The following is a 12,627-nucleotide window of genomic DNA, read 5'->3' on the forward strand; positions in this document are numbered from 1 at the left end:
CTTTCTTTGCAAAATTAGTTAATGCGGATGAGAAAATGTAATGACTTAAAGTATGCCTATAAGTGACTTTCCATATCAATTACTACTTTCAGGTATTGGAAACTTGACTGAAGACTACGTATCATGCACTGGAGAAGGTAACAGTCCTTTAATACTAATTTTGATTTATTGATACTATTTTTTATGGTCTTAAAGCAATTGCATTAAATGTCTGGATTTTCTTTGTGTTGTTTGTGCCTGAGATGACGGAATCTGTCCCTGAGTTTCTCGGTACCTTGAGAGTGGGTTTTGTTTAATTCTTGAATGACTGGTGGAAATTTTTGTTTAAATTCCTCAGGGTGCATATTGCATTTAGGCAATTTTCTATTTCAAGATTTATAGAAAACATGGAGCAGCTTGCCTTCAGAAAACTTTGTTAGCATACCACTGTTTAAAACAAGGTATCTAATTTGAACAAACAGTTTACAAAAGGAGATTGGTATCTCAGAGCGCTTTCAGGTTTCTTTTTTTTGTAATGAGATTTTTTCAAACTTGGTGTTTAGTCAATCATTGAATGACTCAACAGTCTTTTGATAATTTAACTGTAAAATTTTAATTATCAAAACTGTCACTTTTGAAACTCAAATATCTTAATGGTATCTGTTTGAAAGTACAAAGGAATCAATATTTTTATTTGAGGTAGGTTTTGTCCTATATATCCTGAAATGCTCTTATTTATTTTCTGGAATAATATGAGTGTTAAACACAAATTTAAGTGTGATAGTTTGTGCTTCAGAGTCTAGCCCTGGTCCAGGCAAGAGCAGAAGACTGGGCTTTCTTTTGCATCCCTGCTACTTTGCTTTTGCCTCTCAAATCTTGGCTCCATGTGGCTGATCTCCACAGATAAAATTGTTGCCAAAGAACAGCATATGTTTGAGAGTGAATTATATTGTTATCACAAAAGAACAAAACCTTTCCAGAGTTTACAATGAAATATTTAAAAATGTGGTTTCCTTTGTAATTTTTGATGTTATTGGTCTATCTGTTTGGAGAGGTTACAGATGCTTTATCAAAATAGTATCTTGATTCTTTTTCTTTGAGTAATTCAGAGGTATCTCAGTGCTGGGTGTTTACAATGCAAACTGAACTATTGTTTTAGATGAAGTAAGCTATTATTCAACAGGGGACTTACACTTGCAAAGCTCTCTGTGTGAGGTGTTCAAAGACTATGATAAATTTTGATATCGCTTTCTAGTGGTCTGAAAGGAAAAGCTTATATATAAAAAATAACTTTGAATAATGCACTTCTCATACCTTTGGACAGTCCTCCTAAATTAGCCTCAAAGCCCTTTCTTGGGTCAAATCTTGCTTATGGTTCTCCCATAGTAAACAGGAGGTACTGATACCCGTTGCACTTGGTGGAAGGCTTTTTCAAAATCTGCAGATGAAAAGTACCTCTGAAGAGTTAGGCAACCCTGATTAATTGAACCTGAATAAGAAGTGCAGGATCAGATCTAGGGATATTATTTTTAGGCTGCAGGCTTGTGTTCTGCATTCCAAATCCTTAAATGCCAGTTTGATAGTAAGTGTGGAGGACTGGAGCAGACAGCTATATGCATAGTAGTGATGGCTTGTGAATAATGTCACCACTACAGACAGAAGAATGGAAATTGCGTTCTGTTTATAGAACTCACTATTTGCTAAACACTTCTCATTAGCAAAATGTAATCAAAATGTGTTAAATACCTCAATTCTGTGGTGTAACCTGTGTGGCATTTGTAGTGAAGTGGTATTAAAAATGCTAAGAGAGGATAAGCAGAGCTTTTGCCTAGCAGCATACCTTGAGAACAGGCATGTTGCCTTCAAGCTGAGCAAAGTGTGTTCTTTTTAGAAAAGTGGGATGGGGGATTACATGTTCCTGCACTTGTACTTTTATGAGGATTGTAAATTCAGATTTTTTACACCTTTCAGTTCTAGGGGAGGGGAGGGCTTTCTAATCCATGCTCTTAACAGTGTGTGGTCATTGCAAAGCCATAAGGCAAGGAGGAAGCCAAGGCGCTTTCTGGTCTGTTTGGGAAATCAGAACTGGATGTTTATGTAAGTGACTCAGTAAGTACAGATTTAAAAGGAAACATTTGTGTGTTTTAATAGTGTAATTATCAAATACTACTTTATTACCTGTCAAGGTAATTAAAACAGCTACAGGCAAATGGTCATCTCAGAAAGCTTGCAGCATCTGTGCTGTATTCACCAACCAGGCTTAGTGTATTTTAATTAGACATTACCAGCAGACATAGTCTACATTTGTGCTGCAGAAATGTCCTTTTCTGCATAGGAATACTGAGTGTGCTGGATGGGCAATAGCTCTGGGAAATAATATAATGGATATAACTTCTGCCTTATAGTCTATGTAGCAGTTAATTATGCAAGGGCTTAAAACTAAGTTTTTTCTTCCAGTGGCATTCGGCACCAAAGTGATGGTTTGCTTTTTGCCTTGTGTGCATGTTTGTCTTGTAGCTGTTGGCTATATGAATCTGAAGAACTGCCACTGTTCCAGTTGGAAACTTGTTCAACTGGAGGAACTGTGGGTCTGTTTCTAAGTGAATTACTCAAATTACTCAAGTAAATTACTCAAATGTAGGCTTGCTGTATCTAATTTTTAGATTGCTTCTTCAAAGACAGGAGTTGTCTGCTTTCCAGGCATCACTTTGTTTGTCAAGATCCAAGGAAAATAACTCTCCTTCCTTGGGCTCCTTACTGCCAGGATGCTACTTTGAAAATGTTCATTACTTTAATAAAAGGTCCCTAAACTGAACAGGAAGCTTTAAGCCATTGCTAATGTAGGTCAAGATGCATCAGCCTTGATTCTGAGTTGCTGATACTTCCACACTGCCAGGACTTGCGTCTTCCAGAGCAGGGAGTCATTTTTGCCTATTTTGTCTTTTTTTGCCTATTAACTGAACTTTCTGCACCCTTTAGATAGGTTAGGAACAAAAACAGCCACTTGGCAGTTTTGTTGGAGTCCCCTGTAAATTGAAGAATAAATCTATTTTCCAGATATCGTGAACAACATTTCAAAGATAGCTTATATTTGTAGGCTGGTGTCACTGCTGCTTATCCTCTGGGTTTTAGGTTTCCTTCAGTTTCTTTTTAAACTTCTGCAATACTGTAGTCAGGTCAGCTTATGTATAGAGGAACAGCGTGTTGTGAAGACAGTACCTGGACTGCTAAATGACTGAGCTTTCAAATGGATGCAAGAATGGTTGAGTCTGAGAACAAAAGTATGTTTGAGATAAACTACTTCTATTTAGTAAAAAAAAAAAAAGTGCCTTAAACAACAAAGATATAGGTAGCTGCTGTCAAAGCACTGCTTAAAAGGAATGAGAAACTGTCTTAAGGAGGGATTACTGTATTGAAAAATAAACTGCTGAATCACTGGAAGCAAGTAAGCAATGCAGAGCCTTAGAGGCTCTGCAAAACATAAAATGGCTGCTGCAATTCAATTAAAATCACAGTAGGATTTGTTGTTTGGGATGGTACATCTGTCATCCTGTATCTCCTGGTGGTTGATGCCCCAGGGGATACTTAAGTGAGTGTAGTGCTCCGGCAATAATGCTGGAATGACAGTTCTGCAGAACATGATCCTCTGTTTACGTGGACATGTGCATTTTTCCCAACACACCTATTGAGTTTGGACTTCTGCGTGCTCTTTATGCATTTTGCATTTTTTAGTAGATTATTATTCTGAATCAAGTGTCACATTGCATTATCCTGCAAAAAGCAAGAGGAACACCATAAAGTTTCTTGTGGATAAATAATTGAGATAATGCCCAAGATACCTAGTTCAGTGACATTTATCGTATTTATCTCACAGATACTGTGGATGTAGGTTAGGCTTTTAAAATCAAAAACAACTTCTTACCCCTTCAAAAATTTCCTTTTAGGAAGCATTTTATTCTAGAAAAGCCTCCCTTTGTTAGAATGCATGGGTTTAAAAGGCAGAGAATAGCTCCTTGTAGGACCTGTGCCAGTCTGTTATTTGAAGATCGTATCTGCCTCCTTGGGATTGAGGAACTCCAAATTCATCCACTATTCGAATTGCGATGAGTAAATTTTAGACCCTCAATGTTTTGTAGTTAACAAGGGCAAAAAGCATTTGTAAGCTACAAAGCCCTTTTGAGAGAATTTCTTCAGCTCAAGCAGTTTGATCAGCATCCAGCATCAAAATGAACATGAAAGAACTTTCTCAGGTGTTAGAGGTCTGAACACAACCATGCAGAAGCCCTGTGGTGCAGCAATGTTGAAAGCAGAATCTGTTGTTTGGTTGGAGCAATGGCTGTTGCAATTATAAATATGGACAGTTATTCTCTCAGGCTTTTAATGCAAGGGAGAGAGCGTTTGGAGGCAGCCTACTGGAAGGTGTGCGGCACACAGGAATGAAAGGCTGAGAAGGTAAGCCACAGCTTTAGCAAGACAGCTGCAGTGATCCTTCCTCAATGGCAATGCAATGACAACCCATGTGCAGTAAGCATTAAACAGATTTGTAGAAAGGAGACTTGATCTCTTCCTTTTCAACCCGGCTTTCCATACATTTTGAGGTTGGACTGGAAAGAAGGCTTGGGATAAATGGGGAGGCAGGGGAGGAGGATAGGAAGGGGAGGCATGGTGTGTGCTCCACTGTACGGATGTGTCTGAGCAGAGCAGCTTTGTCCTGTGGAGTTTGTAATATGGAATAACTGCTGCTTCTCAGTGCACTCAGGTGCTGCCTAGAATGAGTAAGCAGGGCACATCACTTGTTCTTGAAATGCTTTTCTTTTTTCCTTGATTTCTTCCTGTTTCTATAACTGGCTAGTGATCTGACTGCAGAGAGCTCTATCGATGCAGATGTTAAGAAATAACTGTCAGCCAATTTTCTTTAAAACCTTTTCTACCTCCTGTTAGCTTGTTTGTAGGATTTTGGCAATGGTTGTCTTCCAGGGGCCTGCTGTACTGAAGGGAGGACAGCAGGACTTCTGGATGCTTGGCACGAGTGTGTCCAGGAGCCTGAGGGCCCCCAGCCCAGGTTGTGGGGTCATCTCAAGCTGCTTTCTGCAGCCTGGCCTACAGGTTTGGGAGCTGCAAAGCATATGCTTCATTTTAGATTTCGTTTGAATTATTTCAAGATGTGGTTCTGGTGTTTGAGGGGCTGAGTGACATGTCAGCTGGAATACCCTCAACTCCTTTCAACAGTGAGATCCATGGCAGAAATCAAAAATGGTCTGAAACACCCATAAAAGGAGTCCTGTCCTCCAGTGAGAAAAAATCAGGTTTGAGATGAGTATTGCCTTTAGTCACGTTAAGTTGCACAATTTACTATACTTGTTCAATAAGTAAAAGTTTCTTGCTACAGGTGGTACAACAGGTATGGCAATAACTTGAGCCATTACAGAAATAATTTATTTGCTATCAAATCTTTTGTTAATTGTTTGAAATGCCTTGAATATGCCCTTAGCAACTTTCAATAGCATCAATTAACATTTAGGAAGTTCATTTCAGACTAGTAGAGTGTTAAACATTTACTTACAGAAATGCAAATGAAGTACACCAATTTTGCATCTCGTGTGTCCCTTAAGCCAAATCTTTATAAGGCAAAAAATAGTTGTCAGCAAATATTCGGATTAGTTTTGATGCTGAAACTAAAAAATAAGAAATGATTGCAGCCAGTTTTGATACTGCACCAGTTTATGCAAGTTCTCTGCTCAGTTTCATGGTGCTGGACCACTATGGGAAAAATATCTCTGGCTAGAAATTAGAAAGTCAAAACCAAACTAATGTTTGGATGAAATAGCAGAGGCTCCTTTTAGCACATCATTGTTCTGTCATCTTTTAAAAGATTTGATTCTCAAGGGGGGAAATAAACACAGAAATTAAGGTGCTTCTGGAAGACCATAATCTGCAAAACAAAAAATGAATTTTAAATTATTCAGTGTAGTTTACCAGAACCTAATTGTGACTTTATCCATACAAAATATAAATGATGCTTTGCAAAAAGATGTTAGTGTGGCTTACTCTACTACTGAAATCTTTTTGTCTTGGTCTTAGGTGCATTTTTGCATCCCATGCCCCAACCAAGTTATTTGGTGAATTGATGCATTGTTTCAAATGATCAGTCTGCCAACCAAAGGAATGAGAAATATTCCTTAGGGCAAGTTTGGAAGTCTATTTTGAGTTTTGATTCTTTTACTCGAGCACAGTTGAAGTTAATGCCTTTACTGAAAAAGAAAATAAGGTCTTTGTTTCTTTAATTCATTGAACCTGATCATTGTATATATTAAATATCATCTTAGGAAGAACATCTTTGTATTCTTACTTTGAGATGCATTTTATTTTAATTCCTCATAATTGCTTTTTTAAATGGTAGAACTTGTAGAACAATCTGTAAAGATATAGTTCATCTGCCCTGCTCCAAGGTTTCTTGTAAGATGCTATTTCAGTAGTTATTGAGGACAGACGCTGCTCATATACCATGCAGCATAAAGAAGGAATCATTTCTTCTTCTGCCCCTAGTGTGTAATCCCTTCTGGTCTTTGTTTCTATCACTTCTCATCTTCAGCTCCCTTGCCACTTCTTAAAAAAAAATCTTTCAGGAGTTATTACTTCTCTCACAACCACTATTTTCATTCCTCTTCACATGAAACAATTCCTTTTTTTTCCTGTTCTTTCCTGCAGCACTCTTACCACTAGGTCTCTTTTCCTTTGTGCTTGTGACTTACTACCAGCTCTGAGTATACAGCGGTATATGCTAGTTGTAACTTACTACAATGTAGTTATTCCAATAGTTTGACTAACCAATATTTCCAGAGAATGGAGTCATGCAGCCAGTAAACTGTATTTCATCCAGTAGTGAAGTTCACAAAAATTGGATCAGCTTTGTGAGGCACCACTTGAAAGCAGTTTAAAGATGCCTTATTTTTACATTTTCCTCTCAATCTTCGTTCCTGCTGTTCCTCAGGAATTGCCACGATTCTACTGTATCACCTGCTTTGATACACAACATGTTATCTTCAACACACCCCTTGAAGTCTTTTTTTTCTTCCACAGGAAGCAGATGGGGGGAGAAACATTTTCATGCTGAACAGGTGTGTCCTGGTAGGTTTTTGTTTAGGTTTTGCCAGTCTGTTCTAAAATCAAAACACCTTGTCAGAGGCTGATTAGAGCCACCTCTCCCCTCCCTCTGTAAAATATCACTATAGCTATCTTTCACTTTTTTCTAGATAACCTTTTTCAAAAGGTATACACTACTATGGATGTAGTAGGCTGTGCATTATGACACTTCAACATGAACTTTGGCCTTCCCCAATGACAATGTAATATTCTTTTTTGTAAATGCTACAGAATATGCTGCTCATAATTTCTTTCTATACCTCCTGATCTTATGCTCTCTGATCATTAGCATCCAAGCATCCTAAATTGTTTGGGCCAGCTCACATTTAGTCTGACTCAGCTCAGCCTTGCTCTGAGACCCACCAATGTGCTCCTGACTCCCACCACCACATGTGAAAGCTGCCCGTGTCTCTCTTTAGGTCTCTCTGCCTCATCGTTGCCTTTGGTTGTGCTTTCTACCACTTTACAGCTGGCTATGTTCTTCCTTATCAATTTGTAATGGGGATATGTTGATCAGCCTGGCTAGGCTTCCCTTTCAACAAGGATGATGAAAGGGGATGACTGTCTGCCCCACCGAGGTGCTAAGAAGCTGAAGATCTACCAGCACTTAGTGGTATCTTTTTCTTCAGCACGTTTGAGACTTGCATGTTGTGCACCAATTACCATTGCCATTTAATTAAGCTACACAAGTTGGGGATAGATGTGGTTGTATGCAGGCCCTGAAGTCTCAGCTGTTCCTGCAGAGACAGGATCCCAGGTAATGTGTGACTTTGTGTACCAGGCCAGAAGGGCTTGTGGCTGTGGCATGTGTTGAAGGGATGGGTGCTAGCTTATTAAAATTCATCTGCTGGTCTTTACTATACACCCAATTAATTAATTAGTGTGAACTTTGTTTCTAACCAGGTATAAGTGTTTTTTATGGAAAGTCCTCTGGCCACATCTTTCTCCTCTCAGAAATGCAGACCTCTGCTTGTTCTTACAGCTGCTTGCAGTCGTGCTGCATTGCAAATAACTTCAGACAGATGTGCCACTACGCTCTTCAGTGGAGTGTTGCTCAGATTTGGAAGTTGCTTCAGTTTTCAGAGAGAACTGCAGATCTGGAGTAAGTCTGGGCATCCCAGTGTTACACTGTCTTGTCAGAATTCATCACGTACATCTGCCTGATGGTAAATGTGGCGTGCATGTTAAGGAACTCTGGTTTTGCACAGCGAGTCTCCCAAGGAGATGCTGTCAACTCTGCTGGATTTTCATTTGGTCGTCTTTAGTGTTTTCTGCAACTTGCTGTAAACCACACAAACCGCTCATTATGCAAGCCTGTCTCTGGTTAGTGACATGCAAATTCTGTAGGCTTTTGGATTTTTTGTCTTTTGAGATTGTCCCTTTCTACCATGTGTTTACTATCTTCTTTTAAAGATAAGTACATTTCAAATATTTTTATAACCCCTTGTATTATATATTTAATTCAGTTAATTGTAGCAAATTCGCTTTCTATAGTTATACACAAAGTGGCTGCAGTCATTTTGTTCCTATGCTGCAACCCATAGCAAAAAAATCATCACTTTCCAGAGAACTTTCATTTTCTTTCTTAAGCCATTTTTGCATAATTCTGCATTCCAGCACTATCTCTGTACTAAAGCTCTTTATGCTGTGGTGTATTTTTAACTAATGATGTGTCACCGTACCAGCGTGGATTTTCTTGTATCTGTTCTGTAAACAACTAAAGTTCTTTTTAAGGGGGAGGAGAAGGAACGGTGCCAAAGAGTTGCAAGTTGTGTTTGTCTTCATACAAGCAGAAGAGATCAGACTGGCCTTGGACCAAATTAATTAAATGTTCCATTTAGTGAAAGATGTCAGTTAGGAATAGATAATACTTTCCGTCTGAAGTACTTCACTGGTGGAGAATAATGACTCTGTGTGAGCAAGCGGCTTCTGAATGTTACACAAATGTCAAAGCAGTAGGAAAAGTTTTAGGGCTGAGGATTTGCTGGTGAATGTTATCTCTTGGCAGGTTTTTCAGCTCCAACTTTTCTATTAAGAGGGGCAATATCAGCAGAGTGCTTTGGGATTATAGGAGCCAAAAGGACCAGAGCATCATGGAATCAAAGGGAGACTCAAAGTAGTTATTCTTGTTAGTGGAGTGCCAGGTCCATGAGGAGCAGGGAAATGTGCAGTTTTAAAGAATAATAGTGGACAGTGTTCATCTTGCATCTATATTTAATGAACTGGTAGTTGTAATGTACAATGAGGAAACCTTCTGGGAGTAAGTTTGGGAAAGAAGTTAGGAGATGGACTTGGTCAAAGTCTTGTTGTCAATTTATTCCTTTACTGTTTCATAGCAAAGGGGAGGGGGGAGAAGACTGGAAGTCTATTCTATGTCATTTCCTGCAGTAACTTGAATATAGTTGCAGTTTACGGAACTTTATGTATATATCTAAAGTCAGTTAACTGGAACACATACCCTTGTGTTGCAGAAATGTAACTTCATGTACTGTAGATTAGGTAACTTTAATAACCATTTACTGATGTAATACTGCCCTCTGCTTAAGAAATGCCAAACTTCATAGTATAGTTGTGTGTTTAAAACAATGTGCGTGAGCAAAAGGTACATTTTTGTTCAGGGTTTTGGATCATATACAGGTTCGGGAGGCTGATCCCCTGGTATTTGTGAAATGGAAAATGCAAGCTCTGCCTGGATCAGCTTCATCTCAGGTAGATCCTGTTGCCCTTCCAGTGTTGTGGGATTTTCCTTGTGGGTATGAAAATGTAAAGCTTTTTGCTACTGTTTTAAAAATGTTTATGTAATTATTTTAGTTTATTATAAGAGCATTAACTGGGAGGTCATTAGGCAGAAGAATGAGGGTAATATATGGATCAATATCAAAATATTTCATCTTGATTAATCTGCTTGAAATAAATACCAAAAAGACAAATATTGTGCTTGTCATCTGAAGTGACTTAGTGTACTTCTTCATTCTGCCACTGTACATCAGATGTGTTGCTTTTACTCCCAGCAACTGTAAGCATATTTCATGTGGGATGGCAATATCTTGCATTATGATTTTCAGAAAGGATGTAGAGAAAGCTATCCACTCGTTTGTTTTTCCTGGGACCAGTTTGTGGACACTTCATAGACAAAGTACTTGATCTTTTAGGCTATCTACATAGCATTGGGTTTTATCTCATAAATGCTTGTTTACTTTTAACTGTACAAACCGGAGTTCACTCATGCTCTAGCCTGAGTTTTGGCCAGTGGGGAGTGGTACCTCCTTGCACTCTTGTGCAAACTGCTGTTTGCACGGGGGAAGACTTCTTCCACAAGGGCAAAAACTCCATTCAAATCTTACTACATTTGGCTGTTAAGACCTTTTTAGAGGCATCACCTTTATCAACAAAGGTATAACCCTTTAAGCTTCTATGGAGCTAAAAGGGCTTTAGTCACAAAACATACTTGCTCAGTCCCAGTAAAAAAAAAAGTTGATCTTTGCTCCTTTATTTTTGGGTCATCAGGAGACTTCCCTCCACTGGGAAGCTTTCAAAGACTCCTCGAACAGAGGAAACCAGCCAGGACTTAGTCACCACTCATAGTGGTGACCTGCAGAGAAATGTGCTTTCTGGGATTGCAGCACTTAACCTACTAACAGGAGGTTTAGCATAAGTGGAAGCAGGCTGCTGATGGTCCTTTGGCAAATGTATTTATGTGAAGTCCAACGAGAGCAGGTCACAGTAGCCTAAACTTGAAGTGACAAAATATGGGAGATAGCCAAAGCAGGTTGCAGGTATAGATGTGTCGATGCATAATCACAACATGTGGAAATCTACCAAGGTTTCTGGTTGCTGACTTAATTGAGTAATATTAGAAGCACAAATGCGATCACTTTTTCCCTCCCAGTTCACCATGTCACCTCACTTATCTTAATAGAGCCTCAGCTTGCAAGCATTCAGGCATGTCTCAGCTTTAACCATGTAAGTAAACCATCTGGGATGGAAGGGATTAAATATTCACAGCATTGTCAACAGCATCCCTAGCAGCTGTCTGCTGCTCACTAAGGTGTAGCCCCATGTGCAAAGAGGTGAGCAAGGCTGCTATGTGCAGGAGGAGGGTAAACTTTCAGAGTCCTCCCTTCAAGTTTCTGGCTGCTCTTGTCTGTGAGGCTTGTAAGACCTTCCCGAGAGCATCTGGATGTGCTGTGCATTCAGCTGATGTAAATCCATGCCACTTGATTAGCTGCGCTGGAGTGATGTTGATCTGTCCAAACCGATCATCTGCCTCTTACTCTGCCAGTAGTGCCTCATGGAGAAAAAGCCAATTTCAGAATCCCCTTCTCAGTCTGGGGTTAGTAATGTGAAGTGACAAAGTTAAAGCTCTGCATATTATATAAATATTAGATATGATATGTTCTGCTTTATTAAGAAAATCTGTTTGACGTTCTGTTACAGAAGAACTAATTGGGTCCATAGTGAGTGCATAAATTAGGGTTGCCTTATACAGTACCATTAATTTATGCATATTGAGGTTTGAAAATGTTCTAGGCTTCTTTAGAAGATGAGCAGTTTGGGTAGGTTAATGGAAAATGGCAAACTGGCTGAAGGGTTACATGAACATGAAGCTTCTTTCCAAAGGATGTGTAATAGGAGGAGTACCAAGCAGTGTCAGGTATGTAGGCTGAAGAGTGTATAAAGCTCCCTGCTGATCTCCATTTATCAGACCTGACCAGATAATTTGCAATTTGTAATTATTGGGCTAATTTACCATGATTTCATTGTAACAATGTGTGATAATTAATCTCTTATTTTGAAAATGAATCAGTGAACATCTGTCTCTGTAGTGATACGGAGAAAAGCAGCGAGATACGAAAAGGCATGGACAAGTATGATGTCAATCTTTTTTATGCTGCTAATTAGAGATATAATCCCTGAATTACACAGCGGGGTTTCATCCTCACAGAAAATGGTTGTGTCCAGTGCTCCTAGGAGCGCAAAACATGAGAAGAGCTGGAAGGTTAATGGCTCACTTCTGTGGCAAGATATGATAGGAAACACCAATCCTTACTTTCATGAATCAGTAGTAGCAGAGATGTGGGAAAGCACATAACTTTTTAGAAAAAGCACAGGAATGTGACACAGGGAGAAATGTACTCTGCATCCTGCACTGTGAGTGTGGGAGCAAGTGCCCAGCAGCTCCCTGCTTACTGGTGCTGAAATGCACCAAGAATGCATTGTATCTATGGTGAATATCAAAAGTTGACCTCAATATTGCAATTTCACTACATATTTTAATGACAGACACTGATTGGCATGTCCAGCAAATAAAGTTGGTGTTTTCTAGATGTATGAACTGTTAGGGAATACAGAAAGTCTTGGAGTTCAGTTTGTGCCAGCAAATGTACGCAAGATAGGCCTTTAATTACACCATTCATATTAGTTATTGGTGGGAAAAAAACCTAAGGAGTGGAATAGTGTTAGAATTGAGTTTTGAACATGGTCTCTCTCTGGATAGAGTGTGGG

General features: G+C 39.1%; 1 protein-coding gene across 4 annotated transcripts in view; it reads left to right on the forward strand.

The window, feature by feature from the left end:
* CNTN4 (contactin 4) overlaps positions 1–12,627 on the forward strand; it is a 301,419-nt gene that overhangs the window by 38,271 nt on the left and 250,521 nt on the right. For all 4 annotated transcript variants that reach the window (XM_040568777.1, XM_040568783.1, XM_040568784.1 and 1 more), the window contains exon 2: positions 93–137. The gene's annotated coding sequence lies outside the window, so the exon portion shown is untranslated. The remainder of the gene's footprint in view (positions 1–92; positions 138–12,627) is intronic.

The sequence above is a fragment of the Cygnus olor genome, chromosome 10, assembly GCF_009769625.2.
Source record: "Cygnus olor isolate bCygOlo1 chromosome 10, bCygOlo1.pri.v2, whole genome shotgun sequence".
NCBI classification, from domain to species: domain Eukaryota; kingdom Metazoa; phylum Chordata; class Aves; order Anseriformes; family Anatidae; genus Cygnus; species Cygnus olor.